This window comes from Pleurodeles waltl, chromosome 2_1, assembly GCF_031143425.1.
Source record: "Pleurodeles waltl isolate 20211129_DDA chromosome 2_1, aPleWal1.hap1.20221129, whole genome shotgun sequence".
In the NCBI taxonomy this organism is placed as follows: Eukaryota; Metazoa; Chordata; class Amphibia; order Caudata; family Salamandridae; genus Pleurodeles; species Pleurodeles waltl.
In genome coordinates, this window is record NC_090438.1 from 749,353,699 (window position 1) to 749,372,175 (window position 18,477).

Consider the following 18,477-nt stretch of genomic DNA (forward strand, 5'->3'; position numbering starts at 1 on the left):
GTTCTTCCTCTGACTGCTGGTGTGCAAGTTATTTTGATAATTGACAGCCCTGGTTTGTAGTTACTGAAAACGTTGGTTGTCCATGTTGAGTGTGTCTCAACCAAGCTCTTTGTTTACTGTTGTAGTGTAACCCGTTGCTCACTTCACTGGCAGGTACTTCTTCTGTAGGTTAGATATATAGGTGCAGTCAGTGTGCCCTAAGTGACTTTCTCTGTCCAGGTCTGCATTAAAATTAATAATGAAACTGAACACATTGCCCACAACACGTTTACTAGTGTGGTCTACCGTTCTCAAACTTTTGTTTTTATGCACAAAAGAGAGCGAAGGGATTGTAATAATATGCTGAACTACCAGGACCCACTGTCTTCATGAAGAGGCTCAGCATCCTCGGTAGAGTATGCTCTGAGTCTCACAAAGGGACCTCTTTGCTAAGTTTGAAAAAAGGAGTAGTGAGTACTGTGAGACACATATACTATGTAAATGGCCTACATGGTGCTGCACTTCACAGCGCTACCCAGAAAAAAATAGTTTTGTTGTTTTTAGATAACCGACACCTGGGAAACATCTTAGGTATTGTGCTTCCCATTCTTCAGTGGAAAGGAGTTTAACTATGTATGCCTTGTTTCTTGCCTAATTTTGTAATCTTACTCTATGCAGAAGCCATCCCTTGCTTTGTCATTGTTGTGTGCTACTGTGCAGAAGAGAGTAAGCAAAGTCAATACTTTACCAGCTTTTGAAATGTGTCTACATTTTGCTGCAGTTGAACTGCACCACAGGCACTGAGCTCTGTACTAAATGTGATGAGGTAGCTGCAGTTGTCTTATGTATTTCAGTATAACTCCATCTTCACTGTCTTTACTTCTGAGCTGAAGCTGAGGGATGACTTCTTGAAGGGTCATGACTCTACATGACCACATAGCGGTTCACTGGTGCATTCACAGGACACAGGAGATGTTGCTTAGGTGGCTCAGGCTTTCTGTACTGCAAAGGGCAAAGAACATTCAGCTGAAACTCCTAAATTTCTCAAAAAGGAAGTGGCTGAAGCGACCATATTTGTGACATTTAAAGACAGACAGGAGAACAAAATCGAGCTTGAAAGGGTGAATAAATGTAAATCCATTTGGTAAGAGTGTGATCCAGTGCTGCTCCTAACTCATTAACAGATGTGCTCCGCTGTGAAGAGAAATGAATATTTATGTGCATTCTCAATGGCAACTGTATGTGTATATGGAAACTGTATGTGTATGCAAGGGAAAGAGATTTGCATGGCTCAGTGCAGGAGGATGGTGCATTGAAGGATGTGTGGTATATAGTATTGATGATCCCATTAGTGATCATTGTTTTTTGGGAGACACTTGGAGATTCTTTTTTGTTCTCCCTGCTTACTCCATTTGTGGCTGCATTCCTTTCTATCACTTCCTACTTCTTTCTTCCTTTTCTCACTGTTGCTGTACCCTTCACCTGCAAGCACGATTTCAGCACTGCGTGTGTCGCTTTACACATAGGGAGCTGAGCAAGGGGAGCTAGTCATTTGTTTGAGATATACATACTAATTAGTAACAATTACACAGATATATAGCACCAACAACATTCGGTGTGTAACTGTACGCATGCTTGTGTACATGCACATTTGGACTCTCTGTGTGTCTTTGTATATTTTAAAACAATGCAAGTGCAGATGGTTACTCCTTACGTACACAGCCAAAAACTCACACTTGTTGGGGCAGCAGCTTCTGTTTTTAGGTTGAGTGTAAGCATAGGGCCTCTTGTATAGTATACTAACTGTGGGCTTAAAGCTATTTCATTTGTTAGTTTCTCAGGGGTGGTTCCTCCGCTATGGCGGAGGAGTATGGCCCCTCCGCCTGCTGCAGCAGATGCAAAACTTTTACAGTAAAAACATAATAAACTATGTTTTTACTGCAAAAGGGGCAGGGCCACTGGCGTGACAGGGACTGAGGGGTCGTGCACAGCACCCCCCCTCAGTGCGCATGTATGTTTGGCCGGGCGTCTTGGGCCGGCCAAACATACATGCGCAGTAGGCTCTGTCCAATCCGGCAACACAGTGCTGGATTGGAGAGAGCAGGTAGGGGCTCCCACTCTGCCTCGGAGTGCCTAGCCAGGGCACTCTGTCCAATCCTACCGCTGCTTTCATGCTGCTAGCAGCATGAAAGCAGTTGTAGGATTGGATGCAGGACAGGCTGGGAGTCTGAGCCTGTCCCTGCAGATGAGGAGCAGTTATGGGGTGGGGTGGCGCTGCGTGGTGAAACATGTACGTTTAAAAAAAAAAACGTGTTTTTGTTTTGGTCATGCTCCCCCCGTGCCGCCCACCCCTTCTCACTCCCACGAGCCATGACTGTAGTTTCAGTTTCATTAAAACATTCATGCTTGCTAGTGGTCAGTCATGTCTCTTTGTCTCTCCTTTTTCTGTTTGGGAGCAGGAACCAACTACTGTATAGTTACGCTTTGTCCTGTTTATCTCTTCTGTAGGGAACTTTTTTGTTCTTCACTGCCTGCTCGTGTTCCGAGCAGCTTTAGTTTTCATTTGCAGAGCATTCTTGCTCTCAGCTTAACGTTGCTTCCCTCTAAACAAGGCAGTAAAGCAAGCTGCCCTCTTGGTCACATTTGTTGTTCGTGGAGCCATGTGTGCCTTTGTGTGGCCCCGGTGGTGGAAGGGAGAGCGGAGGTCCACTTCTTTATCCTTTCAAAACCTTGCAATTACAATGATGCTCATAAAAGCTGAGGAATCTTCCATTCCAGTATTTGCAAATTTCTAGAGCCAACACGTGAAGAGAGAGAAAACCCCAGAACGAAGATCTGAAAGCGTGCCACTTTTAGTTTTCATGACTAATCTCACATTCGTATTTCACAAAGATGCGTAAAAAACACTTGTTTTCCGACATTAGCAGTACCCCCAAAACTGCACTGTCCTTTTAAACTTCCTCAGTTCAGCCTGTGGTGGTTGTCACAATGTGTGAAGCGCACGTGGCCATAGATAGTAGACGGTGTGAAACACATGTGTCCACATCCAGTGTTCTCCCCAGCCGCATAATTTCAGTGTCTCTGCTCATAAGCTATCAGTACAAAAACAGAACATTTCGAGTCGAGATTATCACTCCAGGTGTCAATACAGTGCGCTTGTACATTACTATGTCTTACCCTTGGGAGACCCAAAACGACACCAACAAGGCTTTAGCATCGATCGGGAGGCCCTGTAGAAAAACATCTTTGGTATGCAGTGCTCCCCTAGCACGAATACCGAAAGTATTCTCACTGTATTCATTCAGCGACTGGCTACATCTTAACAAAGCTGGGGCCAAGTTTAACCCATATGCAAAGTTGCTCTTCAACATTTTTCTCTTTCCACCTCTGCAGGGTTATCTTGAATATGAACGGTAAAGTATTTTGCGCTACCTTGTCTTTCACCATGAGGTGCAGTAGTCTACTGTCACTGCCAATTTCTGTCAGTCCTACGATTTTGGTCTGCCACTCAATCCCAATATGTCAGATACCAGAGAATCCACCATTAAGGAAAGGGAATTGAAAGGTAATCTGAAACTGTCAAAGCAATTGCCCCCTATTCCTGAATTCCCCTGTCAAAGAAAAATCGGATTCCTCTTCCAGATTGGACGCTGTTTGTATTCAAGCTAAACACAGTACCTGACATTACACAAAGCATCAAAACAAACTGACCTACTCCAATGCGAAGTTGCTGGAATATGCAAAGACCTAAAAGACCTGACAGTAAGAATTTCCAATGCGCAGTCTAGGATTAGCACAGTTGAAGACTACAGTAATTCTCACTCGAAACGTCTGAAAGGTTTGAAATGCTCTATAACTGCTCTAAGACATTAACTAATGGAGCCAAGAAGGTCTAACCCAAAGGAGCAATCTCAGCATCTTTGGATAACCGAAAGGCATTTGAAGATTCATCCAAGTCTGTTGCAGACTTCCTAATCGCCTGGATGCCCAATACATTACAGCTTCCCTTTATCAAAGACTTTGAAATTTGACAGGCCCATCGGGTCCCAACCTTTAAACCAAGACACTCGACCACACCAAGTCCACTGATTTTCAAACCATCGCGGCATCAGTACACTGAACAAATTCTGGCTCATATCAGAAAAATTAGACCACTCATGTGGCAGAACCACAGACTCTCCACCTCTTAGGATTATGCCAAGGAAACAGTTGTCTGTTGGAAGGGGTTCCTGGCTTTAAGACAAAGACTCACGGACATAGAAATCACATGCTTTGAATTATGATGTTTTTTAAAGTGTTACTGTATGTGCATATTCATGCAGAGTCATATGTCTCATAATTATTTAGGCCAGAAATTTTCTGTCTCTTAAAGGTCACCAATACCTAGCACAGTCTACTAAATACTGTGTCTTACATGTGATACCTCTGACACACTTCTTCTTAGATTCCTTTTTATGTACAATTTCTTTAAATGTTTTGACTCTCAATATCATGTTCTAAGACTGCATCGGCCTGTTTCAAATGTCTTTAGTCTTTTTACTTCACTTATCAATGGTTGCTAACTACATTAGTACTTTGCTAGCAGAAACAATAGGTCGAAATTATGTTCTCATGATGGTGAAATTGTTACTGGTTTATAGGTGTCTCAACTCTCTTTTTATACACCCAGAGATACTAACGGTGACAACTCTCTACGCATTGCCCAGACACACAATAGAGCTACTGGTTTCCCTAAAGCTATGTCTCATTCCCTCACATACCTCATTACGGTGAGTCTGCTACTTAAATGTTGTTTACCTCCGTTTAGGTTCATGAATGCAGACATAGATACACACCCCTTTTATCGTTCTACTGTTCGAACACCTTCTTGCAGATGTGACCTACTGGGTAGCCCTGGCATCGGACTAGCCGTCATGCGTTCTCCACCATGTTTGCCCCAATGCACATTGTCTCTTAGAGACTCCCCTTAATTGGGATAGGGCCTGGCTTTCTCACTGTAAGTTTACAATCTTGTGTGTCCCCCCACCCGCTCTTTTCCTTCCTACACGTCCCATCCATACTCCTGCAGTGGGAGTTTTATACCAGCGATCTGGCCTCATTGGCCACTGTTGGCCTATTCCAGGCCTGCTAGACCAGAATATCTCCCAATCGGTTTTTACAGCCACCAATGTCTTCCCTAAACGTTCTCAGTAAACACCAAAGGACTCAACCAGCCAGTGTAAAGATCCAAGAGTCTAGATTACTGCAAAGGTTTATCATGAGACATAGACCTCCTTCAATAAACTAAGATATGCTTCAATGACGCTTTAACAATGAGAAAGGGCTGTGTTATGGATGTAAAATGTTCTGATGAATGTAGGAAAAAGTATGGGGTAATTACTCTTGTCTCTAGAAACTCAGGACTATCCATAATAGCTTCAGAGCACAATATCAATGGTAGGTGGCTGCTTACCAGTCTGAATAATGGTAAGCAGGACCTATATGTTATGAACATATATGCCCCCAATATTGATGATCTGACATTATGGCGCGCAGTCAATAAGAAGTTTACTGATATCCCACAACACGCCAAGATGATAATAGGAGGCAATTTCAATCTCCCAGTGGATCCTATTTTAGATCACCATTGTGGTTTTGATTTTAGAATACCCAAATCTCACAAACAAATGTTAAATCTATTCACGACATATAGCCTACTAGATGTTTGGAGACTACACGACCCAACGAGCAATGAGTACACTTTCTCATCAACCACCACCACAGTCAACAATTAGAAACACTAAAAATAAGAACCTATTTAGTGAAATTACTCAACAGAAATACAAGTACAACTCCATTGTAAGTAAGATGACCTTCCTCTGGGTTCATGCTCAAAAGTCACAATGTCTGCTACTCCTAAAGGGAGCTGGTAAAACACTAGCAGCCACCCTCAAACTCAGAAGCTTCTTCAATAACATTACACATATTGAACACCAGATGGTCTCAGAAATGTAAAACACATGAAATCAATAATATTACACATATTAAAACACCAGATGGGTCTCAGAAATGTAAAACACGCAAAATCCTTGAAATTAACCTCCCAGAAGTCATGCACCAAATCGGACTTCGTTGCTTTCCTCCCCCCATTAAATATCACTACACTTCCAAGCACAGACAGTACCTCTCTTAACAAACTGCTAGACACCACTGAAATCATCAAAGCCATCAACTCAATTAACTCGGAAGGCACCAGGCCCTGATGGCTTACAGATCACCTTTTATAAGACATTCCAAAATACCATCATTGATCATCTTAAAAACGTTTTAGACCATTTTGCCTTGCAGGGCAAAGTCTCTGGCACGGCTGCGGACTGTGAGCTTCCCCTACCACACTTAACCTTACACATAATGATAGAGCCCTGTTGGACCTCCTCTTAACATTTGCAGTTAAAGTCATTCTCTCCAAATGGAAGTCTTTCAATCATATCTCATATCACATATGGTGGGCATGGGTCTCCTAACTCGGAGAAGCACACAACTCCAATGATGCAAACCCATGTCTCCCTAAGATATCCAGTGCTATCTGGCGAACACTTGACAAATTTATGGAGCAAACTGGAGGAAACTTGCTTCCTGTAGACCCTTGAGGTCCAAACCTCTTTGGCCTCCTGGACCTCTTGCAACTTCCACTGCACTCTTCTACCCCTTTGTTCCCATCTACTCCTTCTTCCCTCCCCCCTGGTTTATTGGTAGCCGACAATAACTTTTATGTGATCTATATGTATAGCTTAAGTCTCTGTTAGTTCCTGGTCACACCTCTTACAGACTCGTCCTGTTACCAGTCCTGTATCTAATGTGCCAACAAGGTTCACTCACCACCGAATATACTACATGCCACTAGGATTTACCGTTATTTCTTGATAATTGTAACCCTTCATTTATCGCTGATTGTTGCTCTATCTCACATATTCTGCCTGTGTTTTGTTTTTTGCAAAACAATAAAATGTTTAGAACAGAAAAAAAGGACAAATTTTGTCTGTGATCATTGTTCCTTAACAGAAGAATTCACTCTTCGTGGAATGAAGAGGGGGTTGAGTTTTATTTTGCCTCTATTAACCTTTACAAAGTTTTGAAGCTCGTTCCCAATCTTGCAAGCATTGCAGATCAGTTCTGTACAGTTTTAAACTCCTTGCTCAATGGCTACGGCTGGTGGGGCCCAAGAGTAGCATAGGTACTTATATTCAGGTACGTGGGAAAATCCTCATTTGAAAACCATAGAGGGGATATCTCTATTTCATGGTAAGGGCTCTCTGTGCAATCGCTTGCTCTGCCCTTCATCCTTCCCAATACAGTCTCCACATGCTTTCGCTGATCTCCCCCCTCCCGCCGTTCACCCTTACTCCGTATTTACTCCATTACTCTGCTCCTTCTTGGTACTTAATCTTTTCCCTTCTTTCTGTTCCGCCACCTGCTTACAACTCCGTCCTGGAACAATAAGCCACTTCCTCCTTTTCACCTAGTTTTTACTCGGCTGCTCACGATGACCGTGTAATTTACTCCGTTTCCTGCTTTCATCTGTTGTGTGCCCTGATTCTCAGCTCTGTTCATACTCTCCACTTCGTACCTAAACTTTTTCCTGTTTTCTGCTTTTAGTTTTTGTGTTAGGAGAGGGGACTTGCTGAATAGTGTAAGAGAAGCTTGTGGAACAATCTCGACTGGAAGCTAGGAGGGACAGGCAAGGAAAGAGTTAAAGCGTCTGTTTTGTAGAAACCTGTTGCGATCATGACATTACTGTTCCATTTTCTTTTTGTTAACATCAACATGTATTTCCAGTGTATTTGATAACATTTGATCCCAACCCCCTTGCACAAGCCCATAGCAGCAAGAAAGTGATGGATACGTGATTCATGTTGTGGATTGATATAAGGTTGTAGTCATATTATTGCTGAAGAGTTTTGCCAGAAGCGAACCAATGGATTTAACAGACTGTCCTTGTTCCTCTGGATCCATGGCAGGTGAAGGAGGATACCAATAACTAAGCATTATCAGACCAAGACCTCACTATGTTATCTTGAGTTCCGCTGACAAGGGTTTTTTCCAGTCCTATTAACTTGTGGGTAGGATGGAACATTCTAGAAGGGCTCATGTATAGTAGAAAGGATTGCATATGGTTAGAGCATGATTTTGTGTTAAATTGGGAGATTCTTGTATGAGGTATTCCGTAGTTTCACATGACTTCCCATAACCATTGCTTTAGGTTATCTGACATGAGATATGAAACTGCCATTTAGTTGTGTTCTTTCCATTTTTTATTTTGGGTCACGTGATTGCTAGCTGTCTTTGCCCAGTGCAGTAATTTGATAACATCTGCATTTGTGTTATTTATGAATTAACACCTATATATTATAAAAAGATTGCATACCTTCCTTGCCTTTGTCGAACGGAAGAAAACCCGCACTTCAGGGTTGCTGTTCAAATGTCTTTTTTATTGAAATCCACGTATCTGGTAGAAAGGCGTTCCTTTCTGCCAGACACGTGCATTTTAATAAAATAAAACCGACATTTATACGATATTTATGTGGATATGTCACCCCTCTTCCTCTGCTTTTGACAAAGCTACAATAATAATGATATTTCTTCTACTACGATTAGCGACAGGACAGTAAGACGAATGAGTAGAGAGAGTGTGGCTGGGCTTTCCTGTAAGTTTGTTTTCCTGCTCTACTATCTTATCTTTTTCCATTGGTTTATCATTAACATTTAAGGACTCTGATCCTTTCGCATTATCATGATATGATGCCTCTGGTTAACCACAAGTCAAGGACCCTTTTATGCTACAACCTGCAGAGGCTGCCCCTAACTAATGCTCAAGGACCTCGAAAAGGTTAGACTCAAACATGCCTTTTTGAGACACTTATCTGCTCGACTTTCTACAAAGCTTGGTTTATTCAGAAACTGCAAAGCCGTAACTAGAGCAGGGTAGAGACTGGATTACTTATTTGTCAGAGTTCATGCAGTCGTAAAAAAACGAACAAAAACGCATCATAGAGAAAGAAGTTTTGGTTTTGCCTCCTTTGTAATCTTTGTAAGTGCACTTGTTTGTGGAGCAGTTGCCATGTTTAACCCCTAGAGGCTGCCCCCTCTTGCGCCCCTCCCCTGTGTTTTAACCCCTTTTTTGTCCATTTGGGGTAGTTCGCACTTAGACCCCCCCTAACATTTTGTCCACGTAAGCTATCCACGCCAAATTTTTCTTTTTTTCCCCCAACATCCTGGGATTCTAAAGGTCCCCCGATGTTGCTGGCTCCTCTGTAGGAGACCGAGAAATTTACACCAAAATACAGCTAAAATTTGGGTTTTTAGGGAATAATGGAAAAAGTGCTGCAGATGAAAGCTTCTGTTTTTTCCCCTGCAAATGGTATCAACGAAGGGTTTAATGTGCTAAAATCACCATCTTCCCAACTTTCAGGAACAGGCAGACTTGAGTCAAAAAAACAAATTTTTCAACACAGTTTTGGCATTTTACTGAGACATATCCCATTTTTACTATGTTTTGTGCTTTCAGCCTCCTTCCAGTTAGTGACAGAAATGGGTATGAAATCAATGGTTGATCCCAGACAGCTAAACAGTTCTGAAAAGTAGACAAAATTCTGAATTTAGAAAGGGGTCATTTGTGTAGATTCTTCAAGGTGGGAAAAATAAATATTGAAATTGAGTTAAAAAAACAGCCATTTCTTTCTATGTTTTCTATTGTAAATGTTTTCAGCTCTGGGAGATTTTTGGGTACATCTGCTGGACTCTTTTGGTTGTGGGGTTACATAGGGCTTGTAGGTTCATCAAGAACTCAAGGTACCCAGAGTCAATTCATTTGGTAAAATATAAAGAGTGAATAATAGCTGTCAAGTTATGCAGTTCCGAAATGGACACAAGAGCCCTCATTACGACTTTGGCGGTCAATTCCATTGACTGCCAAAGCCGAACCCGCCATACGACCCCCAGTGCTGACAGTCAGCAGACCGCTATATTATGAGTGGTGGCTGCTCACTGCCATTTTTGAGCTGGAGAGTAGCCATTATTCGTTCTGGCGCTCGGCGGTGCAGAGGCTGTTCTCTTGCCGATACCGCCACACCAGCAGGACTCCGCCCACCATATTATGAGCTGTAATATGCCTTGGCAGTGTCCTGCTGGCGTGGTGGTGGACCGCCCGGACACATTCCCTCCCAGACGTCCTCCTCAACGTCCTCCTCCATCACTTTGCCTTTTATGAAAATGGCCCCCTCCCCACACCAAACAATGTCAATAAATAATATATTGCACTCTCCATCTATACCAGGGCTTGAAAAAGCTTAAAAATTTTACTAGACCTGCAGGATGAGGGCTCTATGAGGCTGGATATCTCTTCTGCGAGGAGCTGCTGAACAGGATTTGCTGCTGCAAAGAAGAACGTAGCAGCTATGCACCTTGGGCGAATCAGGGAGCAGGTAGGTCCCAGTCTCCTCTCGGTTTTCAGAACTGTTTTTGCCTGAAAACTTTCTAAGTCCTAAGGTTTCGATTTGGGCTATCTTGGCACATTTAGCACCACTTCCAAGGGCCAGGTATAGAGGGGCACCACTTGAATGGTCAGGACATCCTCATGCTGGGACCAGGTGCAAGGTCAATATGATTGGGGTCTTTTCTGTCCCTGAGGCTGTGATCAAGAGGCCAGTCAGTTAGCCCTTGGCATCACTCTGTTTGTCCTGGGTTCCAGCACAAAAGCAGGCCTTAAGCAGCAGTGTCATCCTCTGAGGGTACAGGGCAGGCAGCAGGGCACTCCCCTTGTTGCAGTCAGGCAGTCCTCTTAACTACACAGCAGGCCACAGGCAGCATGGCAGTCCTCTGAGTGTCCTTCGCAGGTCTAGAAGTTTATCAAGATAAATGTATCTTGCTCCTGGGAGGTGGTGGTTCCCGGGGCATGGGGTTGGGGGGAGTAACCCCCCCCTGCATATTTTTGTGTCTGGGAGGTGGTGGTCCCTGAGGCTACTGTAAGCCCTAGGATGGGGGGGACCCCATGCGCCCCCTCTTTTTATCAGCTCCCAATGCCCCCGGGACCTGCCACACCCGGAGAAACATAAAAGAAGAGAGCAGGAGACCATTTTTTTTTCTCAGAAAAATCTGTGGGTCCATCTGCAGATTGATATATATATATTTTTTTTTATATATATATTTTTTTAATTGTGGTCTGGATCTCTGGATCCACCTGAATCTGTGAGGATTGGGGAGGATCAGCAGCTCATTGTGTGGTTAAAAAAAAAAAAAAAAAGGTTTTGGACAATTCCTTGCCCATGTCAGACCCTCCATTAGGTCCCATGAAGCCAGGGTAACTCTACCCTCACCCCTTCTGTTACCTTTGATCTTTATTTTACCCGCTGGGAACCGAGTCCTGATGAACAAAATGTCAGCCACAACGTTTCTTTCAAGTTGTGGACGGTCAATCACTGCATTGCTGTTGGCGCATGGATTTGCTATTTTCTAGAGGCACGAAAGCTTTGCGAATCCTCCCTAGCATCGTGCAGAGATCTGATTGGCTGCCAGCACTGCAACCAGCAAGTGTTGGCAGCAATTTTGAGATTCGGCTTCAGCCATGTCTGAAATATAAACTTTTTTTTAAAAAGTGGGCTTTATAGGTTTACCCTAACTCCCTAGTCTTGGTACTACCCCCCCCACCACAGAATTAAAATTCTTTACTTTAAAAAAAAAAAAAAATCTTGGTGATATTCACGAATGGATCTGTGAATTTTGCCAAGATAAAAAAAAAAAAAAAACACTCCCTGGATAGGCCAGGTCTCGGGGGGCTCTATGGGGTAAAAAAAAAAAAAAAAAGGAAGGGGCGTACTGGTCCCCCTCCTAGGGCTTTTACAAGCCCTCTTACAAGCCCTGGGGACCACCACTTTCCCGGGTCGATGCTTAATAAATATGCAGTGGTCACTCCTTCCGTGCCCCAGAGACTACGACCTCCCTGGGGCTCAACATAAAATAATTTAATGGAATAGTCCTGTGGACCCTTCGGGGCTATGTATTAGAAGTATGCAGGGCCACCACCTCCCCTGGACAACATATATAAAAAGTAATAGTGCCGCACCCTCCCCCCAGGGAACTGCCACCTCCCCAGGGCTACAAAATTATTTTTTAGAGGGGCTGTCCCTGGACCATCGTCCCCGGGGACCACCACCGCCCCCCCTTCTCTATTTGAAGTAAGGTCTTTGGCCCTGGGGAGTTGCTGGTCCCCAGGGGATCCTAGGGGGTCCTTGAGGCCCCCATTATTATTTTTTAAATAGCCCATGGAAGGTGGTGGTCCCCAGCGTAGAGGGGGAGGTCTGCAAGCCTACATCCCGCCACCCCCCTCCCACATAGTTTCAAAATGTAGCCCTGGGGAAGTGGAGGTCACTGGGGGGGGGGGGGGCCGTGAGGCCCCCTATATATTATTTAAATGTTGCCCTGGGGAGGTGGTGGTCCCTGTGGGGGGTCTGCATGGCCCCCCTAAGCTTGTTTCTTTTTAGTATGAAGCCCCAGGCAGGTAGTCGTCCCACCCATATTCTTTTTTGTGTTGTCCCAGGGAAGTGGTGGGCCCCTGAACGGAGGGAAGGGTCTGTGCACCCCCTAAGTTTTTTTTATTATGTAGCCCCAAGGAAGTGGTGGTCTCCAGGGCCCGGGGGTCTGTGTGCCCCCCCCCCCCATATTTTTTTTATGATGTCCCATGGAGGTTGTGCTCGCCGGGGTGGGGGGATCTGCGTGCATCCCAAGTTTTTTTTATTTTTTTATTTTGCAGCCCCAGGGCGGAGGTGGCATGGGTAGGGGGCCCGTGCAAACCCCCCCTAAATATATATATTTAATGTTGCCACCTTTAAGCTCCAAACCCCTTCGGCCGTGTGTGACACTGTAGTTTGGAGCCTTAAGTTTGTTGACTGCAGAACCTGGACACAGGCCAGGCTCTGCAGCCAACCCCCTCTGCACACGGCCGTAGGCCTTGCGAGGCACAGGTTTGGGTGGTTATAGGGGGATGGCTGCAGGCCATGTGGCCAAGTCCCACTGTGCACCGTGGTGGTTGGATTGATGTATAGTAATTAAAATTACTTTATGTAAAATAAAAAAAATATAGAAATTCACTGAAAAAAACGAAGGTTACAGGGACGTGACAGTTATTCTCACATTTTAAATGTACAAAACCGTAGAAATTCAGCCGTTACAGTTAGACATATTTCAAGTAACTATAACTCATGCTCTAAGGTAACTATAATTTGCGCCCTCGCCATTTGCTAATTAAACCTTGATATTACAGCACTCGTGACTTCTTTTAGAACATCATAGTAATGTATGTGTCACAAACTCACTCAGCAGAGTTTGGCTGTAGTTTCTGCTCTTTGACATATTCTGTTTGTTGACACGATGACATTCTAATTGCTGATTTCTGACTTTTTGTTAGTTAAGAGGTATGGGCTGTATGGATGTGTTAGCCTATTTTAACAACGCAGTGCTCTTCACTTATTGCCCTTATGTTTTCATTTGTTTTGCTTTTCTGCCATACTGTGTTTGTGGATTTACAGCTTTTTTTCATAGACTTTCTTACAAAAATACTGGTCCTTTACCAAAAGTGTCTAAATTCAATATTCTTTGTGTATGCCTTTTTGGCTACTTACAATGCAAAGTTAATCTTCTGGCTCCTTTTCATAACACTGTTCCTTGAGAATACAATGTATGTGTGCTAATGCAGTCTGTTCAGGATAGAGGCCCTGGGCACGACACAGTTCTCCAGCTTTTGCCAAGCACGTTGCCTAACAAAAAAAAAAAAACATACCTTTTGGTTTTGACAATACTTGTTATTTCTACAAGAGTAAATGGCAACTCTGCGAAGGTCCAGTGTACGATGGTTCATAGAAAAATGGAATGTGACCACAGAAAAAGACCAGTCCCATTCGGTCTACCCAGTCCCTGCTGCTTCTTAACTCACAGGTCTTACTTGTTCCTAAGATTCACCTTTGCTTTATAATTTCTTGCTTATGATTTGCAGTTTGTACCACACCTCTGATTTCTAAATAAGGCTGTGACCATGACGAAATGAAAGGGTAATTCATTTACCAATCTCAGAAGAATGAAAGATTGAGTTGGCATTGAGCTCATGACCTGCTGATCACAGTTGATTGCAATGGTGAATGTTTATCCTCCTGAACCATCTTAGAGGCTTTCTCACAATGTTTGTTCGCAGGCGTATTTTAAATACATTTTCTGGAAAACTCTGTGGTGTCCATTTGTTTTGTACTGATGACACAGAAGCCCTATGTTATCTCAAGCGTTAACTTTCAGTTTTTACTAATTTTGTTATGATGCTTCATATTCAGAATGATTTAATTTACTTTAATAAACAAAACTTAAATTTATTGGTTTTGTGCCACTACTCTGTGGAGACCATATTATACATTCATCATTTTTTTTCCATGAAAAGCAGTTCCATTGTTAATTCTGAGCCTCTCTACTGTTCCATGTCATGCTGTTTAGTTTAAAGAGTACACTTGTAACAAGCATTTCCAATGGTCTGGTTTTGGCCTCCAGCATTTTTGCTTTGTCGTGGTTTAAAAAAATTTTTTTTGCAAAACAGTTGGGGAAAGTTGGTGTGCCCTCATCAATCTAAACAAAATGGCAAAAACATTTTTAGACCCAAAAAAACACATATTGCCATAGTAGACACTAGCACTTTGTTAATAATTTGTTTGAATTTTCAGCAAATCATACTGTCAGTACAAGTGCAAGAAACATGCCGCAAAGAGACATGTAAGCATTGGCATTTGGTCACATTGACATTACTCTGTTGCCATGACGCATGCACAATGCTCCACCAGGGAGAGATGGACCAGTAACAAAGTTACTACTTGAGAGAGCGTCTACAAAGGGTGTAAAGGGACACCATGGTCTATGTGTGCAATGTGCATCCGGGAAACTCGGAATCCACGTAACCTGTCTTGCGTGTATGAGAAAACAGACTTGCCATGAGCTACACTCCTAGCACCGATGAGGAGAGCCCAAAGGCAGCAATGAGGCGAAGGCGGGATGGTCATGAAACTGTAGCCAGAATTGCCCTAAGGCGGGAGGCACAAGGCCAACAGGCCCAACCAGATATAATGGGGAAACCACAATGTTTAAAACCTGTGCCCTACAGTACATACTCTCTCCTCCATTCCCTCACCCCCCACCCCTGTCCACCCAGACCAGGCAATAGTGCAGTCGTAAGCTACAAGCAAGGGGAAAGGAAGAGGCAAGAAGGAGGAGTTACTGGGGGAGGAAGACGGGCAAATTGGAAGTGCCAGGAACACCCGAGGCCATCTCCAGTGTTTAGGAAGTTAGTGGCTCTAGTGTGGAAAGCTTTCAGTCAAACAAATAGAGGGCACAAATCCCAGGCAGGAGGAAGGAGAGGTGTTCCAATCTGGACTTGTAATCTATCAGAGGCTGCCAAAGGGAGTGAATTTCTTGTCAGAAAGGGAAACTTTATGGGACCACTCTATTCTTGCCCCCAAACTGGATGCCTGATGTGTCCCAGGACAGCCAAAGGCAAATCACAAAAGTCTGTACCACTAGGGTGAAATGTAAGGGGGATAAGGGACAGCCCTGGAGGGTACCCCACAGGAGCACAAAAGATCTAGTGAGCCGGCCATTCACCCTGATGCATGCAGTGGACTCGATATATGAGGCCATGATCTTGCTGATCATATAAGGGCTGAGACCTGTCTTAAGAAGTACTGCACGTACGAAGGCCCAGCTGACTCTATCAAAAGACTTCTCAGCCTCTAGGGAAAGGAGGAGGACAGGAATGTTGTGCATACAAGCCTTTTCCACTAGGTGCACAAGGCATCTAGTGTTATCAGGGCCTTGCCAGTGTTGGTTGAAACCCACTTAATATGGTTCAGTCAAATCCATCAGGAGAGACTCTAGCCGGTTGGCCAGCATCTTGGTGTAAATGTTGGCATCCGTGTTCAGTAAATATGTTGGACAATACGAGGAGCAAAGAGTAGGATCCTTGCCGAGTTTGGGGAGCAACGTAATTTCCACATCTGACATGGTGGGTGTGAGGCCAGTGACATGAGTATGTAAGTTGTAGAGCCTAAGCAAATGATCCTTTAAATAGGAGTGGAAGACTTTGTAAAAAGTAACCGGTAAGCCGCCAGGATCTGGTGTCTTCCTCACAGGGAGCTCTCCAAGGGGTCTTTTAAGTTCCGTTGCTGTGAATGGCGCCTCCAGGTCTTGTGCTGTCTGTGTGTCTAAGGATGGCCAAAGGCAGTCCCAAAGGTACAAGTCAATGGCCGCCTGATCATCCGATCACCCACCCTGACCCAACTTCAGTCAAAGTGGCACAATTGAAAATATATACTGTGGCAGGAAAATTAGCATGACATTTAAAAATAAAAATTACAAACCCAAACTTCTCCACTATGGTGAGCTATATATCACCCAATATGCCAAACAGAACCCATGACAGTATATGTTGCAGCAAAATCAGCATGACATTAAAAAAATAACCATGGGAGGTAACACAAAGTTCTCCACTCCGTCTCATCCAAACTACACACAATAACCTGGACGTAGATGCAGTACTTAAAGACTCTTTACAGTTCCTTAGGTGCTCCTATGTGCACAAATGTATACACCACCTATCCCTGCAAAACAAGCGAGCATCAGCAAAACTGCATGTCTCCGAAATTGATCCTGCAAAGTGGCTTGACTTCAAATAGCAACGCTGCACGCCGCTTTGACATGTTTACACAATAATTCTGACACCAATGATTCCCGCACTAGTCTTTAGCTGCTACATCACTTGTGGCCCTGACGCATTCCCAGAAAACACTGATCACAATGTGGGCGCCCTCAGGATTTTGTTCCCTCTAGCCTAGGAGCACGTGCTTGTAATTCCTACAGATAATGGAAGAATTAAAGTTGATATGCAAGTGCTCGCTCCTCCGCTATGACAACATGAGGTAAATCTTGCTTAGTAGCAGAGCATGTGCCCTTGATGACACGCACTGCCTTCACCACATGATGCTGCGATCGCTTTATCTTTGTGCACGTGTGAGCAACCACCTTCCCATGGCAATGCTTGTAATCATATAGCAACAGTCCATGCCCCCAAATAACAGTACATCAAGTCACTCGCACGAAGGGGCTCACAGTAAATCAATTGTAAATACTCAGTCTTAGCTCTAACAACAACGCACCTCATGGGTCAGCCTCCAAATTAGGTGACACATGCTGCTGTCCTCTGATATACTGTTATCCTTGCTGCCAGTTCACTCACCACCAGGAATGCTGACTGCTTTCCAGTTCACTGCACTCCACAGATTAAATCAACTGTGTGCATGCGAAGTTCAGCAGGCCTCTTCTTCAGTATTCGCAGTCCCTTTAATATCAAATCAATTGAATCTGCATCTGACACAGTTCCTATCAGGCACAGCAGGCCTGACTCAAAATTAGTGACTGCTTGACAGCGTCTGTTCATATGTGTACAGTTAAGTAGTCCACCATCTCAGTCTGCAGGCTATCTGATGGGTTAAGACACTAGGGGGGTTCAGGACATCTCCTTTTCTTGCATTTCTTTTCCTCTGTGCCGTCACTTTTTCTTCACTCCTTTGTTTCATGAGTTTCCTTACGTGTAGGTTACATAGTAAAAAAAAACACCAGGAGCAGCAGCCTCTCTGTCTGTCTCATCTGATAGAGACTTCTAGTTGCAGATTCCTTACCTTAGAATTTTCCCCCAGGCGTCAGACTGGCTCCGGAGATTTTTTCTTCGAGCAATACCCTTGCGCGTCGGTAGGTGGCGTCGGTCGATGTCGTAGGCGTCGTGGTCGCCATGATGACGTCGGGAGTAGTACATAGACGCCGCCTTCGCGCTGTGACTTCAGTTCTTTTCTTTCCGGGCCACGGGCTGATCCGAGAGAGAGCTACCCTCGGATATTTTTTGGCTGAATTCAACCGTTTTGTTGACTTTTTTGGTGCGAACTTGGTGCGTTGAGGATGTCCCCGAAGACCGGATTCAAGGACTGCGAGGACTGTCACTGCATGATGTCGGTGACGGACCCTCATCGTGTCTGTCTGTGGTGCCTCGAGCGCGACCACAACCCGAAGTCGTGCTCCGAGTGCCGGGCGATGCATCCGAAGACTTTGAAGGAGCCGTCCCTCAAGCTGATGGCGGCCCGGCACTCAACTCCGCGTAAGTCCCGATCTCGCTCGAGAGGAAGGCCTCGATCGGTCGCGGAGCCACCACCACTCGCCGTCATCGAAATCGTCGGGTCACGGTAAGAAAAAGAAGTCGTCGAAGAAGTCCCATTGCTCTCCGACTTCACCCCGTCGCTCGGCCGACGCGACGCGGGACGAGCATCAACGAATTAGGCCTCTGTCCTCGGAGCCTACGCCTGGGTCGGCTCCGCGCTTCCCTGAGTATCCCAGAGTCAGAGCGACCCCCGTCCAACTCAAAGAGTTTTACGAGGCCATTCGCCTCATCTT

At 44.4% G+C, this 18,477-nt stretch overlaps 1 protein-coding gene across 3 annotated transcripts in view; it reads left to right on the plus strand.

The window, feature by feature from the left end:
• LOC138268128 (enoyl-CoA delta isomerase 2-like) overlaps window positions 1-18,477 on the plus strand; it is a 231,173-nt gene that overhangs the window by 111,506 nt on the left and 101,190 nt on the right. The gene's annotated exons all lie outside the window — the stretch shown is intronic.